General features: G+C 41.1%; 1 protein-coding gene across 1 annotated transcript in view; it reads left to right on the top strand.

Annotated features, from left to right (window-relative positions):
• Nucleotides 1–14250, top strand: part of EXT1 (exostosin glycosyltransferase 1) — a 290879-nt gene that overhangs the window by 171175 nt on the left and 105454 nt on the right. The gene's annotated exons all lie outside the window — the stretch shown is intronic.

Here is a 14250-nt window from a genome sequence, read left to right as displayed (position 1 = left end):
CCCTTAGCCTCTCCAAGCCATTTTGTTTTTGGTCTCTGAAAGACTTACTTCTTGATAAAACTGCATCTCAGTATCTAGCCAATAACTACCCCTAGGAGTTTGGTCCCCCCCCCCCCCCCCCCCATATAGAGATTTGCCAGCTCCTAATATCTCTGCCTTTGTTCCTAATCACACCTCTTACTCTGTGTGTGTATACAGGGAAGGTATCCATATATCAGTTTGCCTGCTTTTGGAAAGGACTTTGTCAACTTGTCATACTGCTTATGTAAATATAGAAATCTATATTTAAAACTTGGTAGATACTTTCCCATCATATTCTCTTCCCCTCTCCTATATGCCTCTAGCCATGATCCATTTTTAGAAATGATTTTTTTTGGTGGGTGGGGGTGGAGGGAGTAGAACAGATGTGGATGTTCAGAGATAAGTCTACCAATTTTCCCAGAGGCCTATGGGATCTTTGACACCTTGTTTGTGTATATAAGTGTCTTACTTTTGGGGTATATGAATAGAAAAACTAATTTGCATTCAGGTACCTAAATTTGTTTTAATAGCCTAGGGATAAATGATGGTTGTCACTCATTGTGCTCCACTCAGCACCCCCTGCCGCATTTCTTTTGGTACATCATCTCTTCTCAGTGCTTGAGCATCTCCAGAAAGATGGGGGTGTCAGTGAGTGACAGCTAGTCTCGCACTTCTTGATTCATGAGAAGATGCCCATTTGGCCAGCTCTTCCACTCTCCTCTCAAACATAAAGCTGCAGATAGGTGCCTATATTGAGAAAATCGTGTTAATATGGCTGTGCAGTCTTTGCAGTTAAGTATTACTGTAAAGATTTTCATCTTTGACACACATTGGTCCCATCTCCAAAGGTCATATTTTGTTCTGGGGCATCTGGCAGATGACTTACTGGAAAGAACTTTTGAGGCTGTTTATAATCTGTTGGTATTTTGGCCATGTTTTTATCAGTTCATTCATTTAACAAAAATTAAGTGCTCACTTTGTGGCATCTGCCTTTCTGGCTAATTTGTAATTATGACAGTGGGAGGCCCATGCCTCTTGTTCAGGTCGTCCCTTGTGTCTTTCACACTGCGCAGCCTGGGGTAGATACTTACATGCTTGCATGGGAAGATTGGGGAAGGTGACGCTTCCTTTGTAGACCATCTTTTTTGCATTGTGCCTGCTGCCTACACTACACATGTGCTTCTTTACCTTCCTTACTGTAGCCTTTCTTGATCTTAGCTGAAGCAGAGCAGCCACCACAATACAGAAATCCACCTGGCCAGGCGTATCCCATAGACAGAGAAACTTACTGAGTGCTTTCTGTGTGCAGGCACCCTTCCAAGCACTGCACACCTATGAGCTCATTTCTTCCTCCCAGTGACTTAAGAGGCACATGCCTCCATTATGGCTCCAGCAGGCAGATGAGAAAACCAAGGCTCACAAAGGATTCAGGCTTAACTCAAGTGATTCACTATCTAGGCTGCTGCTGCTTAATCAGTCTGGGCTCAATTACTTCAGTTTTCTATTTGGCCTTGGGCTTCTGGGTTGTTTGTTTTAATGGAAATATAATTCAAGTTCCTTGGCCTTTTCATTCTCCTTTTAGTCTGTGTCACAAGTACTTGCTCCACAAAGAAATGGTCTTGCCTTTATGTTTTTTAAAAAACTTCTACTCTGTAATGTGGTGGTTTAATCTTTTTTGGAAATATTGACCAATGTGTCAAGAGACCCAGCAGGCTCTGATCACATTCGTCTCCAGTCATGTCAGACAGACAAACGGACCCTGGCCCAGGGTTTCACATATTTGAGGCTTTACCAGGCCTGGGGGCTTGTTGTTGCTAATTTCTGTTGGATGTACAGAGCCAGTTGCCTGCTAGAACTCGCAGCCTTACTCAATCTTTTTGTTCTAAGTAATGTTATCATCATTATTTTGAGGTGCCTGTTTGATATTTTTCCAGAGAGGCATTATTTCCTTGAAAGATTTATAAAACAAAATGAGACAAAGCAAAAACAACAATAACAACAACCAACTAAAGACTTTGAGAAATTTCGAAGTTTAATAAGTAACAAAAGGTCAGAAATTTTAGATTGTGTGCCTAGTGGGATATAATGTATTAATTTCTTGCCTTTTTTGTTTGCTCTTTCCTTCCTCTACCCCTCCTTCCCTGGCTGCCTGCCTACCCGCATTCAGCCAGGTATTTATTACATGTCAACTGTGTGCCCAGCACCGTGCAGAGGTACTGCCTTGCAGTGATGAGGTGTAGAGACAGTCTCCTGCCCTGGTTCACAGGCTCATCAGATAGAACTTCAAGTAGTTGAAAGAGCCCTGGCCTTAGTTTCATCCTTTCTGTCAGGAACTAACTGCTCCTTCTTGGGTGAGTCATGCACATGCCTGGGCTCTGTACCTGCCAAACGAGACCATGGGCTTCCATGTTCTCTATCAACTTCAAAGTTCTAAGATATTTACGTCAAGTGATAAGCTGTCCAGAGCACCCACATCATTCCATCAGGTCTGTTCACTCTTCTGCCTCTAGGGTTTCTCATTTGACCATGGTGGCTAATATGAAAGGGAGCTACTTAGAAGCCAGTGAGACTAGTGTTTGCAAGTTTTAGCTTGCAAGCAGGACCGGCGACGTATTATACAGGGCCCAGTGCAAAAAGAGAATGTGGTCCCTTTGTTCAAATATTATTACGAATTTCTAGGCAGCAAACCAAGCGTGGGGCCCCTCTGAGAGCAGGGCCCCTGACCTGGCTCTTGCTGAAAATGAGTCTGATTAAAGACAGAAGGGCCTTCCTATTTTGTGAGCACATGGAACGAGTCCGTTCATGGTGCATTATTATTTTTGTTACTGTTAGTACCTTTCTTACTATTTTTCCTTACACTGTCCCTCCCATCTTATCTTAAGTGAAAGCTCCTTGAAACAGAGACTGCAGTTTACAATAATTTGTGATTCCCTCCCAGCTAAATGGATGCTTGGTGAATGTAGTGGATACAGTGTTCCTTTGTCGTGAGGGAAAATTGTGTTGTTTTCACAGAGCCCACTTTTTCCAGGGAAACAGTTTTTAAAATTCCATCTTAAAGAAGTAAGAGTTCCACTTAAAAAGGGGTTCGTGGGAACCGAGAGGGGCGTTTGGTGAGGGACTCTGAAATAAGAGCTGGCTGAGGGCAGCCTAAAGGGAAAGCATCCTGAGACACTGAGTTTTCTTTTTTAAACCTCTTTTGTGCAAAGCAGACCAGTATTTTTGTGGCTTGATGGGACTTCATGAAAGGTGTTACCCAGCTTAGGTAGAGTTAAGAAAATCAGTGAGTGGAATTTACAAGCTTGCAATGTTTGTAACTGTATTTATTCTGCATGATACTTTAAATAAATGGTCTTCTTATGTAGGGAGATCCCTCACGGCAGAGAGCCCAAAAGAGGGCCCGTTGAAGGAGTTATAAATTGCTCATGTAAACGGCTGGACTTTAGAGTGTTGGTAAAGCCTCTGAGATGAGATGCATGAAATGCATTGTGACATTCAGGGCTTTAGTTGCTAGTTTTCTTCTAGAAATTTTGGCAGCTCTTTTAACCAAGAGACATCAGCAATGCACTTATTTTCAGTGACCTGGACTATCCAGGAAAGTTGAGAAATCCATCCAAATAGAGAGTAAATAAAGACATGTACAGGCAAAACCTTTTCTGTAGGCATCTTTGTTGGATTTGAGTCTTCTAGACAGACTGAGTTGAAGCCCCTGTCTTCTTTTTTGTCTTTTTTGTCTTTTTTTTTTAGTAGTCGTGGCAATTAATGGCTTTTTGTAGATTGGGTTCCTGGGTATTACCACCCCGACACCTCAACGTCCTAGCCATGGCCCCTTGCATTCATGATTAAGCCTGAATGATGAAGTGGCTTATAAGAGAGGGTAGAGGAGACCTGTCTGGAGAGCATCAGTTAGCTGGCTAGTGAAGAGGAGGCCCTAGCTGGCTGTTACCTGGTCCATCTTAAAAGAAACTCACCAGAGTTCTTCCCTAGGATCACGGGCTGTAAAGCTGCAGTCATCTGGGATCCATTTGGGGGCTGATAAATCTTCCTAAGCTATTTTGAATATGGGAGGAGGGGAAGGAAAGAGAAGTCCCACCACCCAAATAAATTATTTAGAGAAAAGTTCAAAGTTTGCCATTACAGCTGCGTTTGGATTTCACTGAGTTTATAAGCTTTTATGTTCTTGACGAAGAAGGTGAAAGTTCCTCCTTGGAGGCTGAGTGTCAACAAGCTGGAGTGAAAAGAATACTGTATTGAACTAGGAGCCCGTGGGCCTGTTGTCTAGTTTAGGCTTTTCTGAGCACTTGATTTGGACCCAGAACCCATTGCTTAACTCTCTGGGTCTCAGTTTCCTTAACTTTAAAATGATCAAGCTCAAGGAGACCATGTATGAAATAGCTATTGTAAAACATGAAGATTAAAAGCAATTTCTTATTTTCAACACTACCTCAGCTCTATTCTCATAGCCCTCGGAATCATGTGCCCTCCAAAAGTGAAAAAGGCTTAGGAGTACTGTCAGGTTGTGACATCATTTCTCCATGGACTTTAGGAAAGCGTGAGACTCTTCTAGGCAGTCTTGTGCCCCATCTCTGAAGTAGGCTGCCATGATTTCCCCTATAATAGTAATTTTTGTGTGTGCATGGATCCATCCATTCTTTCAACAATTGTGTGCCAGGGACTATGCAAAATGCTGTGGAAACAGTGATGAATAAGACAGACACAGCCCCTGTCCTTGTAGAGCTAACAGTGTTCTCCTGTCATGTGAGGGAAGTCAGAGAATATAACATGGGCAAGAGGGAGTGATATTATATTTACAAAGCACTTCAAAGCTTTCCCATTTCCAGTCTAAAGATGACAGTAACACAGCTCCTTCCTACCTAAAAGATTTCATATTTCTCCTTTGGGATTTTTCCCCATGGAACATGCCTCTAATTTTATAATGGAAGTCATTTTAGGACCCAAATTAAGAGAACAAATACCTGTGAACTTTATTTTGCTAGGGAAATGGGGTTTTGAGCCTCCTACAGTGAGCCTATTACATAACAGAATTGTATCATTCATGCATATATATCTCAAGAGCTAGTTACCTCTATAGCCTATTAATAATTCATATCTATAACATAAAATCTCTTTGAACCAGCAGATTCCAATATGCAGAATAAAGGGATGCTAGTTTGACCTGACCTCTATAAAACTTGGGTTAGGTTTTATGGCCTCCCAACATATACTGGTCCAGATCCCTTCGTCTCCTTCTCCTCCTCCTCCTTCCCCTCTCCCTCCAAGTCTGCTGTGGTACAGGTGGCACTGTTCCTCTGGATTTCTTACTTATTCTACCTGTTTAAGTCTGTAGTGATAATTATTTTTCTCTGAAGTGCGTGATGTAACCCAGGAGGCCAGCGTGAGGTCAGTAGGCTTCATATGGCACAGTAATTACTGGCAACTGCTGATTGCTTTTGTGGGCAGAAGCGTTGGAAAGATGTGCCGTAAAGGTGTAAACAGATCATTTCCTTTTAGCTTCTGTTAGCAGTGCAACCTAAAGGGATTCCCACTCATTTAACACTGATCCCCATTCACTTTTATAGCCGCCTAATATGGAGCCCCCAAAGTACTACTCTGGAGAGTAGCTGATGACATATAAAGTAAATCCTGACTTTTCTTAATTCTCTGTGAACCGTAGATTAGATTGGTCACCTCTTGGTGTATATTCTAAAAGCCCTAGCCCAGAGCCATGCACAGAGGGGTGCTGACTGACTAATTCATGGTAAAGTGTAGCCCAAGAAAGAAATTGTTCCAAAACAGGCAATTTGGAGTTGGCTATAGGAATTACCTGGGTATTTTCTGAGACTGCAGACTGTGAGTCAGTAGATCTGGGGTTGAGCCCAACAGTCTGCGTTTCTAACTGTTCCCATGTAAGGTCAATGAGGCTGATCCAAAGACCTACTTTGAGAACAACCTGGGCAAAGCTACTAGAACCCAGCTGTTTTAACTCCTACTCTGGGAGTCGGCCCAGCATATGGGTGATGGTGAATGCATGTTCCTGTGTTTTCCTCTCCCCTCTTGCTTAGCCCATAACATGGATTGAATGGTGTGCTCTTTCTCACGGAGTCAAGAAACAACTTCAGAATCACTCGCCGAATGGTTCTTCATGCAGCAGCTACCAGTGTCTAGGGGTTTATTCCAGATCATCTTGGGAGTGGAGTTGTCTGTGTGCTTCCTGTTGCTTAAGTCGGTTAAACATATTGATAATCCAAAATCCTCTTCTTCTGCCAGTCCCCTCAAAACCTAACTTTTGCTGATAGTTTCCTTATCCTATCCACTTCCTGGGAATGCATCGTATATGTTTTAAAAGAAAATTGTCAGGTTTCTTTTACATTAGACCTTGGGAGATGAAAATTAATAGACCTCTTCTAATGGATGGAGGCATTGCCTCTCCAGTCCTCCGAGCCCTCGGGGATTGCAGGAAGTTGTGTAGGGGGTGCAAGTACTAAGGGCTGTGTAACTGACCCATGACAGTTGTGGGGAGACCTCGGTCCCCTTTCCATTCTGCCTTTTACTGAAGAGGATTATCTCCTCCAACAGTAAATCCACTTGGCAATTGAGCATTTGCAGTTCTTACATGGATTTAAGTGAAACTTTCAAAGCTGCAATTTTTGTAACTGGGGTGAAAAAAAGAAAACAAATTTGAATAAGATGAGATAATCCTTTGCCGAGTTTGCATGTACAATTCTATTTCTTCTCTCGTGAATGTTTTCCAGGCAGAGGAAACGTTTTCTTGAATGTTGAATATATGCAAACATTACAATCAAGGATAATTGTTGTGTCTGTATACTCTAACACACATTTTGCTTTCTCTTCCTTCCTCTTCTACTGTACCCTATAGGAATGGGATCAGAGACTTAGAATTAAATTTTGCATTTGTATAAATAATGCCTGGAGCTGTTTGGAGGAAAGGCTCCCTGTCTAGCGCAGAGTGCTTGGAGATGACATTTTCTGCGCAAATCTTAAGTGTGGTTTAGATAATAGAAATAATGCCTTTTATTTGTATGGACATCAGAGTTTACTCAGCACCTTTATATCTGTTCACTCATTTGATCTTCACTCTCACCCTTTGAAGTTGGCTGAATGGACATTATTATTCTCTTTTTGCCGGTGAGGAAATGATGCTCAGAAGCAAGCCTCCAGACGGGAGATTTCTAGGTAATTTTCACAGTGTTGTCCTCCAGGAAAGTAGTGTTGCTCCATCAAGTACGTGAACTGTTGCTCTTCCCTCTGTTTGCGGAATGAGGGGATTCCTTTTCATGGGTCTCAGTGGGTTTGTCCCTGAGAGGTCTCACAAGGCTTAAAGTGTAGTACCTGTGAGGTGCACCAGGATCCTGGGATGAAAGGAGCGCCACGTTAGTGTTTATTTTGAAAGTAGCGAGCGGGGCCGCTGGGGATGCTGTTGTGTCCCTGTTGCTGCTGATGGGGACCAGAGGAGGCCAGAAGAGCTGCAGACGCCTGGGCTTTGCCTGGAGCTTTAACCAGTCATTACTGTCAGGAAATGCAAACCCACCAGGACGCTACTTTAGAAGATGTGAATGCATTTTTAAAACAGAAAGGAAAATAAAAATTGCTTTTTTTGATGTAAAATATTAAAGGAGGACTTGTTGCTATAGCCTCGAGTTCAACAGATTTGAAGATAGAGGGTCTTCCTGAAATTGTCCCCCCACGCTGTGTGTTTCAGGGGATGGATGGGTTGCCTGTAGCTCCAGATTAATGTGGTTGAGCTAATCTATAGGAAGAAACTGGGAACACCCAGGTCTCCATACTGAATGAGTCACTCCTTTTATCCCCTGACAGCTGTGGATAAGGTATCTTAATAGCCATAATATTACTGACCTACTTCTTCCCCAGGCATTTGGAAAGAGTAACTAATGAACGATTGTAAAGGCATTTTGGGTGTCTAAAGGCATGCTGCAAACACTAACTGCAGTACCTAGTAAGAAACCAGCAGTCCCTCTTACTTCCCAGGAGGTTTTCTGTCATGCTTGTTTTCAATGTGGTTTCTTTGTTAAGTGAAAATGTTGCCCATTCTTAGGAGATAATGCAGGGAAGGAACACACTAGATTAGGGTTTAGGAATTTAGGAATGTGTTCCTAGTTGGAGAATAATTTTGCTGTTAAAATATTACTCATGCTGTTCAAAAATAAAAATTTGGTATTTCCCCTTCTGTTCATTCTCCCCCTCCCCCTTTCTTTCATCTCCCAGTGTCCTGTCCACTTCCTTCTCCTCTCTCTCATAACCACCCCCCATCAACTGTCAACATTATGCATGGCCTAATATTAATCTGAGAAAAATAAGCCAGAATGTAAAAACTCTTCTTTCCATGTAGGAAATGTGTAAACCTGACATTTGTTATTTGTAAACTATCATATTAGTTGACCTTCTAAATAACATAACTGATTCATTTTAATATGATTTGAAATTGAAACCCTTCTTAATTGGTTATCTCTTAAAAAGCCAGGTGCCTACTTAATTATCACTTTTAAGGAGCATAAAATCAAGAGTAGTTCTTACTTTTATTCTATAAGGTTGCAGCTCTTGATCCTTCAAGGATGTGTGGAGCAAAAACAAAGGGTTTAAGTAATATTAATATACTTAATATAAGTATATTAAGCCTATTTAAAATCTCATTACATATTTATACTTACATTTGTATATATTTTATTGCATTTTGCTAACACCATTTGTTAAATAGTCTGTTATTTCATGTTTGGTTGAAATGTAAAATTATAATATATTAAGCTTATGTATCTATGCATATTCTTTCCTTATTGTGATATACGTTCTATATATTGTCTACTATTGAATTATGATTTATACTATAACTATATGAATTATCATAGATATATTTTCTCTCAAAGCTTGATGTTATTGTACATGGTATAATTATTGTAAAAATAAAATATTTTGCTAAAGGTAAAACAACAACAACAACAACAACAACAAAACAAAGGGTTCTTTCCACAGTGGAAGTAAGCCATGATGAATCAGGACAACTTGTGGATTCTGCCCACCTCCTCAGGAATGACACATGGTTCACTTAGGGGAAATGTTCATGGATATTGTTCCATATTTACTCCTACAGCATGCCTAATGCATTGTGTCAGTTATTAGCACAAGTAGTAAAGCATCCTAGAACTTAATGGCTTACAAGAATATTCATCATTTTGGGTTAACGAAGTGGTTCTTCTACTCATGTGGTGTTGGCCAGGGTCACTCATGTGACTGCGTTCAGCAGAGGGCTCAGCTGGGATGCCTCGGTTTCCCTCCATGTAGACTCTCTCTCCCCACCAGGAGAACTTGGACTTCCCTACAGCATGGCAGCTGAGATTCCTAGAGAGCCAAAGCAGAAGTGCCAGGCTCTTTAAAAGCTTTATCTAGAACAGACTGTCACACCTGCAGCATTCTGCCTAGTCACAGCAAGGCACAAGTGATTCAAGAGGAGGGGAGGTAGCCTTCCCCTCCAGAAGGGAGGAGCAGCATTCAGGGAAGGAGGGAATTGATGGAGGCCATCTTTGGCGACCACCATGTGCATCATACCTTTGCAGCCTGGTCATAACTGTATATATTGGACCGTATTGCCATATGAAGATAAAGGAAAATGACCTTTCAGGCTGGAACTATTGTATTTCCAGTGATATTCAGAGCACCTGGCATCATGTTTGATGCAGGGCAGATGATAGATGTTGTTGGATGAAAGAATTTCCTGGCAAGTTTTAGCAAATGGTGTGTAATGTAAATCCCAAGAAATAATATTGCTGGGAAATAGGAAATAATGACTTCATTCTCACTGTGGTGCTGTCTCTTTTGTTACAAGCGTCTCATATCTCATGTTTTATTACAGAAGGTTGTGAAGCTCAGAAAGGCAGTCATTTGGCAGCTAGCAGTGTCACCTGGTGGCTTCTGTGGCATCCGTATAAGGGCACAGAACTCTCCACATTAACTTTCCTTCTGGCAGGGTGTGCCAGCTCAGCTTTGCTCATCTGTGTGTTTTGGGATCCTAGTGTGCAGGGCGCAGAGCCCATGGCAGGCACTGTAAAAATGGTAGGACAGCATGTGACAAAATATCAATATTGATATATATTAATATTAAATATTAATATATTTTGGTAATGTCCAGAGAGAAGGTATTGATTTCTATAGGTCTTCTTAAGCTATCTGGTTTTCCTCTTGTCTATTATGTTCTGAAATAGCTTTTTCTTAAAGAGCATTGTTAATGAAATTTAAACTGGAAACTATTTTTTTGTTATTGAAAGTGCCAATTTCCAGCTTTATTTCCCAGTTATTTTAATTTCCCTCTACCTTCTTGTGCCATTTTAATTAGGTATATTATTTGTCAAGCCACAAACTCTGTAGCAGAGCAAGTGCAGGGCCCCGATCCTGAGAACTAGAAATCACTTAAAGGAAGAGGAGGCCAAGTGACGCATCCTGGATAGTGGATGTGACTGCGTGTGCATATGCCCAGGTGGGCATGTGCACATGTATGCGTGCACACGTGTGTGTGGGCGCCTGCACGCAGGTATTCTGGGCCCAGGTATTCTGGGCCCTGGGGACTGATACCAAAATTACTCTGACCTGAATATGCACTCTGGAATTTCAAACACCTCCAGTAGGAGAGAGGTGGAAACATTTGCAGTATGGAATTATGGGTCCCATTACCACCCAGGTGACAAGGAAATGAAGCTTTTCTATTCCAAGATTGCAGTAATTCATACAATAGGCTGACAACCTCATTACCATGAGTAAAGTTATGGGTAATTTATATATAAATAACTTTCCTGTGTCAAGAGGGAGTATCATTCAGTTCCTCCAGAAGAGCTTCTTTTCCATGAAAAAAAAGTGAAATGCCCCCCCCCCCCCAAAAAAAAGCAGTTCTATCAAAGAAACGGAGAAAAAGCTGTGTGGCCCTGCTATAAAATTGGCTTTGACAAAGTTCCCAGCATCTCTGCTTTATATTCTTAGTTTTTTATATTCAGTTAAAACAGATTATTTCAGGACTTATCTCAAATAATTTGATATGTTGTTCATTTGATTGTTGAAAGAGAAAACTGAGTTTGTGAAAAGTAATGATTACTCAAGTACACATGGCAGTATTTTTTGTGAAAAATTAGAAAATTGAAAAAAAAAAAAAACAACCCACCAAAATCTAAATACCCATCAATAGGAAATTAAGTAACTGCATTACAGTGCATCTGTATGGTACTGAATTTTAAAAGAAAGAGGTAGATCTAAAGGAATACCTATTGATGTGGAAAGAGGTTCACCATGGATTAAGTAAAAAAAAATTTTTTTCAAAACATTATGTATGGAATTATTCCATTCCAGCAAAGCCAGCCGAAAAGTGTTACCAGATTTTGTCTAGGTTCTTGACTATGCCGCAGAAATGAATTTCAAGACACATTGGGTGAGTTAGGCCAGTAATTTATTCAGGTAGGGAGGGAAGAGAAATGGGAGAACATTTCAGATCATGGGTCCCACATAGGGAGGAAGGGGCTGAAAAGTGATAAAGCAAGCTGAATTACAGACTACAAGTCCCCATTATACATTATAAATGCCCACGGTTTTACTTGCATGGCCATTATGCCAGGGGAAAAATGGTGAGAGCAGGGTGCAGAGGGCAGGAACAGGGGCCCAAAGGTGAGAGAGCGAATTCAGGCCTTGTGCCTGCTTTTTGAAGAAATAATTATTCCACCCCTTTACTAATGGCAGGGGAGGAGTCCCAGCTGTTTGCTGTTTTGATTGATTACCTCACCCATCAATTCCCTGGGAGGGTCCAATGAGAAAGACCTTGAGGAATATCTGGGCTTCTCCTGGCTTCCTACAGAAATCCTGTACTGAATGGCAGAATCTTGGGGAGGGTCTTCCAGCAGCCATTCCAGCAGCCACTGATGTCCATGTGGACTCTGCCAGGTTCCAGATCCATCCATTGAGTCCCTATCTTACTAGCCAGCTTCAAAAGGACTGACGAACTTCTGATTAGTCAGCATAATAAAACCATGTGGAGATATTCTATTTCTTAATGGGAAATCCCTTTATATGTCCATGAACTTCCAGGAGAAATTATGTAAATTATAGCTGCAAAATAAAGAACTGATTTACCCTTTTTTTCCTCCTTTTGGAGATAAATGGGATATTTCTGCCTCTTCTATTTGTCCTTAGATTGAAATACCAGCCCCAGCTTTACCTATTGACATAGTTGAGGTACAGAAAAGCACTCAAATGAAAGCCTGCAGACCAAAGTTCAAGTCTGGAGCTAGGCAAGTTGCCTAATTTCACCTATCATCACTTTTACTTAACCCCTGAACCTTCTATTTCTCACTGGAAAAATAAAATGGAGTGAATTGTGCATTTTCCTGGTGCTATTATGAAGACCAAATATGATGATGTTTGTGGAATTGTTTTGTGAACTCTCATGCACTCTACCCATATTGCTTATTATAGAACCACTGATGAAATAAATCCAGAGACTTTTCTTTCCCACTGCCCACTTCCTTCTTAGATTAAGAAACAGAGTGTCATGGACCCCTTTGCCAGTCAGGTGAAATGAATACTATTGTAATTTATTTATTTTACATATTCATAAAGGAAGGAAATACTAGATTTCAGCTAGAGGTCAGAGAAAGTAAAGATAAGTTGATTTTTTTTTTTTTTCTATTCAAGGTCACAGACCCTTTGGGGTCCATGGACCCCTGGTTAGGAACCCCTGCTCTAACAAATGCTCAGTTGTCCATCCACATTTCTGTTGCCTTCTTTAGTTGTTAAGGTGCAGCTAGAACTCTCTGGAACCTATCTCATGGTTTTCCCATGATAGCCTGCCCAATCATTAGAGTTAGAGGTATTAGCTTTCATATGTTTATATAAATATCTGGGAGGGAATTGTTCTTAAGATTGGTCTGGGCTTTGGGGATATTATATATCTATGTTTTCTGGTGGTCACATTGTGTAAGGATAGGTGATTCACTAGTCAGGGAGTCAGGAGTGAGTCTAGCCAGGATAAACTTATTGCACTTGCTGCTCCTCCTTAGCCTCCATGATCTCGTGCTCACAGTGTCACCTGGTGCAGTAAGCTGAAAGAACACTGGGCCAAGATTCAGGAGGCCTGCACCCTAGCCCCAGCTCCATCTCTCTTAGGCCTTCAGCAGATGAGGTCATTGGAATGAATTCTTTTCAAGGTCTCTTCTAGCTCTGAAGGGTGATAGGTGTTTGTTAAATACAAAACCATTACTTGCTCATTGTAACAAACAAAAGAGTTAGAAAAGGAATAAAAGTAAAAGATGTTCTCCTGCCCACTCCCTAGGTCCCAACATACAAATTTTAAAGGAGAATTCTCAAATCTTGACATTCAAGAGGTATTTCTAATGTTGGCCCAGTAAAGCTTTACTTGTCTAAGCAGTATTCTACAGGGCAGAGCCATTCACAGGGAAGGGATGTTAGTTTCCACCCCCTTGTAACTTGGTACCACTGTTGATCAGTCTGCCTTGCCTATCTCTCTTCAGTAGTCGAGAGTTTTCTTTTTTCTTCATATGTGAATTCTCTTTTCTCTTCCTCCTCTTTCTTCTCCTCTTTCTCTTCCTCCTTTTCCTTTTTCTCATCACTCTTTTCTTCATTGTTGGGATAGCCTATAAAATGATTAAATAATTGTCGCTCCCTGTGAGAATGTTGGTATTGTGGATTATCTCTCTCTTTTTTTTTAATGCAACAACACTATAAGTAAAATCAACAAATATTTATTGGATGCCAAATATTTAGTGAGTGCTTCCTTAGTGTATAAGATATCAAGCTAAGTACAAGAACAGGGTGTGGTGACATGGTATTAGCATGTGGTTGCAGGTTTGGTACAATGTGAAGGAAATGGGAGGGCTGTAGGTTTCCTGCAAACTGGCACTTTTTGCTGAGCTCAGAAGAAGACACAGGCATTGAAGAGAATGGTTTTCAGGAGCACCCACAAAAGTGTATGAGAAATGTAAAAGTATGGATTACCTGTTTGCCTTTTCCTCAAGGCTGATTTCCCGAGAAGGGTTCCCTCTTCACCACTGGCTCTTGATTTGTTTTTCTTTGGAGATCAGGGCAGCTCTTGGCTCTTGGTGATTAGTAGCAGACTCTCACCCCTTCATAAGTGCTTCATTTGTTTTAGACTCAATTACTAATTGGGTAGGGAATTTAAACAGGCCATTGAGATGAGTTTTCATTTAC

The sequence above is a fragment of the Dasypus novemcinctus genome, chromosome 14 (genome assembly GCF_030445035.2).
Source record: "Dasypus novemcinctus isolate mDasNov1 chromosome 14, mDasNov1.1.hap2, whole genome shotgun sequence".
Classification (NCBI taxonomy): domain Eukaryota; kingdom Metazoa; phylum Chordata; class Mammalia; order Cingulata; family Dasypodidae; genus Dasypus; species Dasypus novemcinctus.
This window is presented reverse-complemented; position numbering and strand designations above follow the sequence as displayed.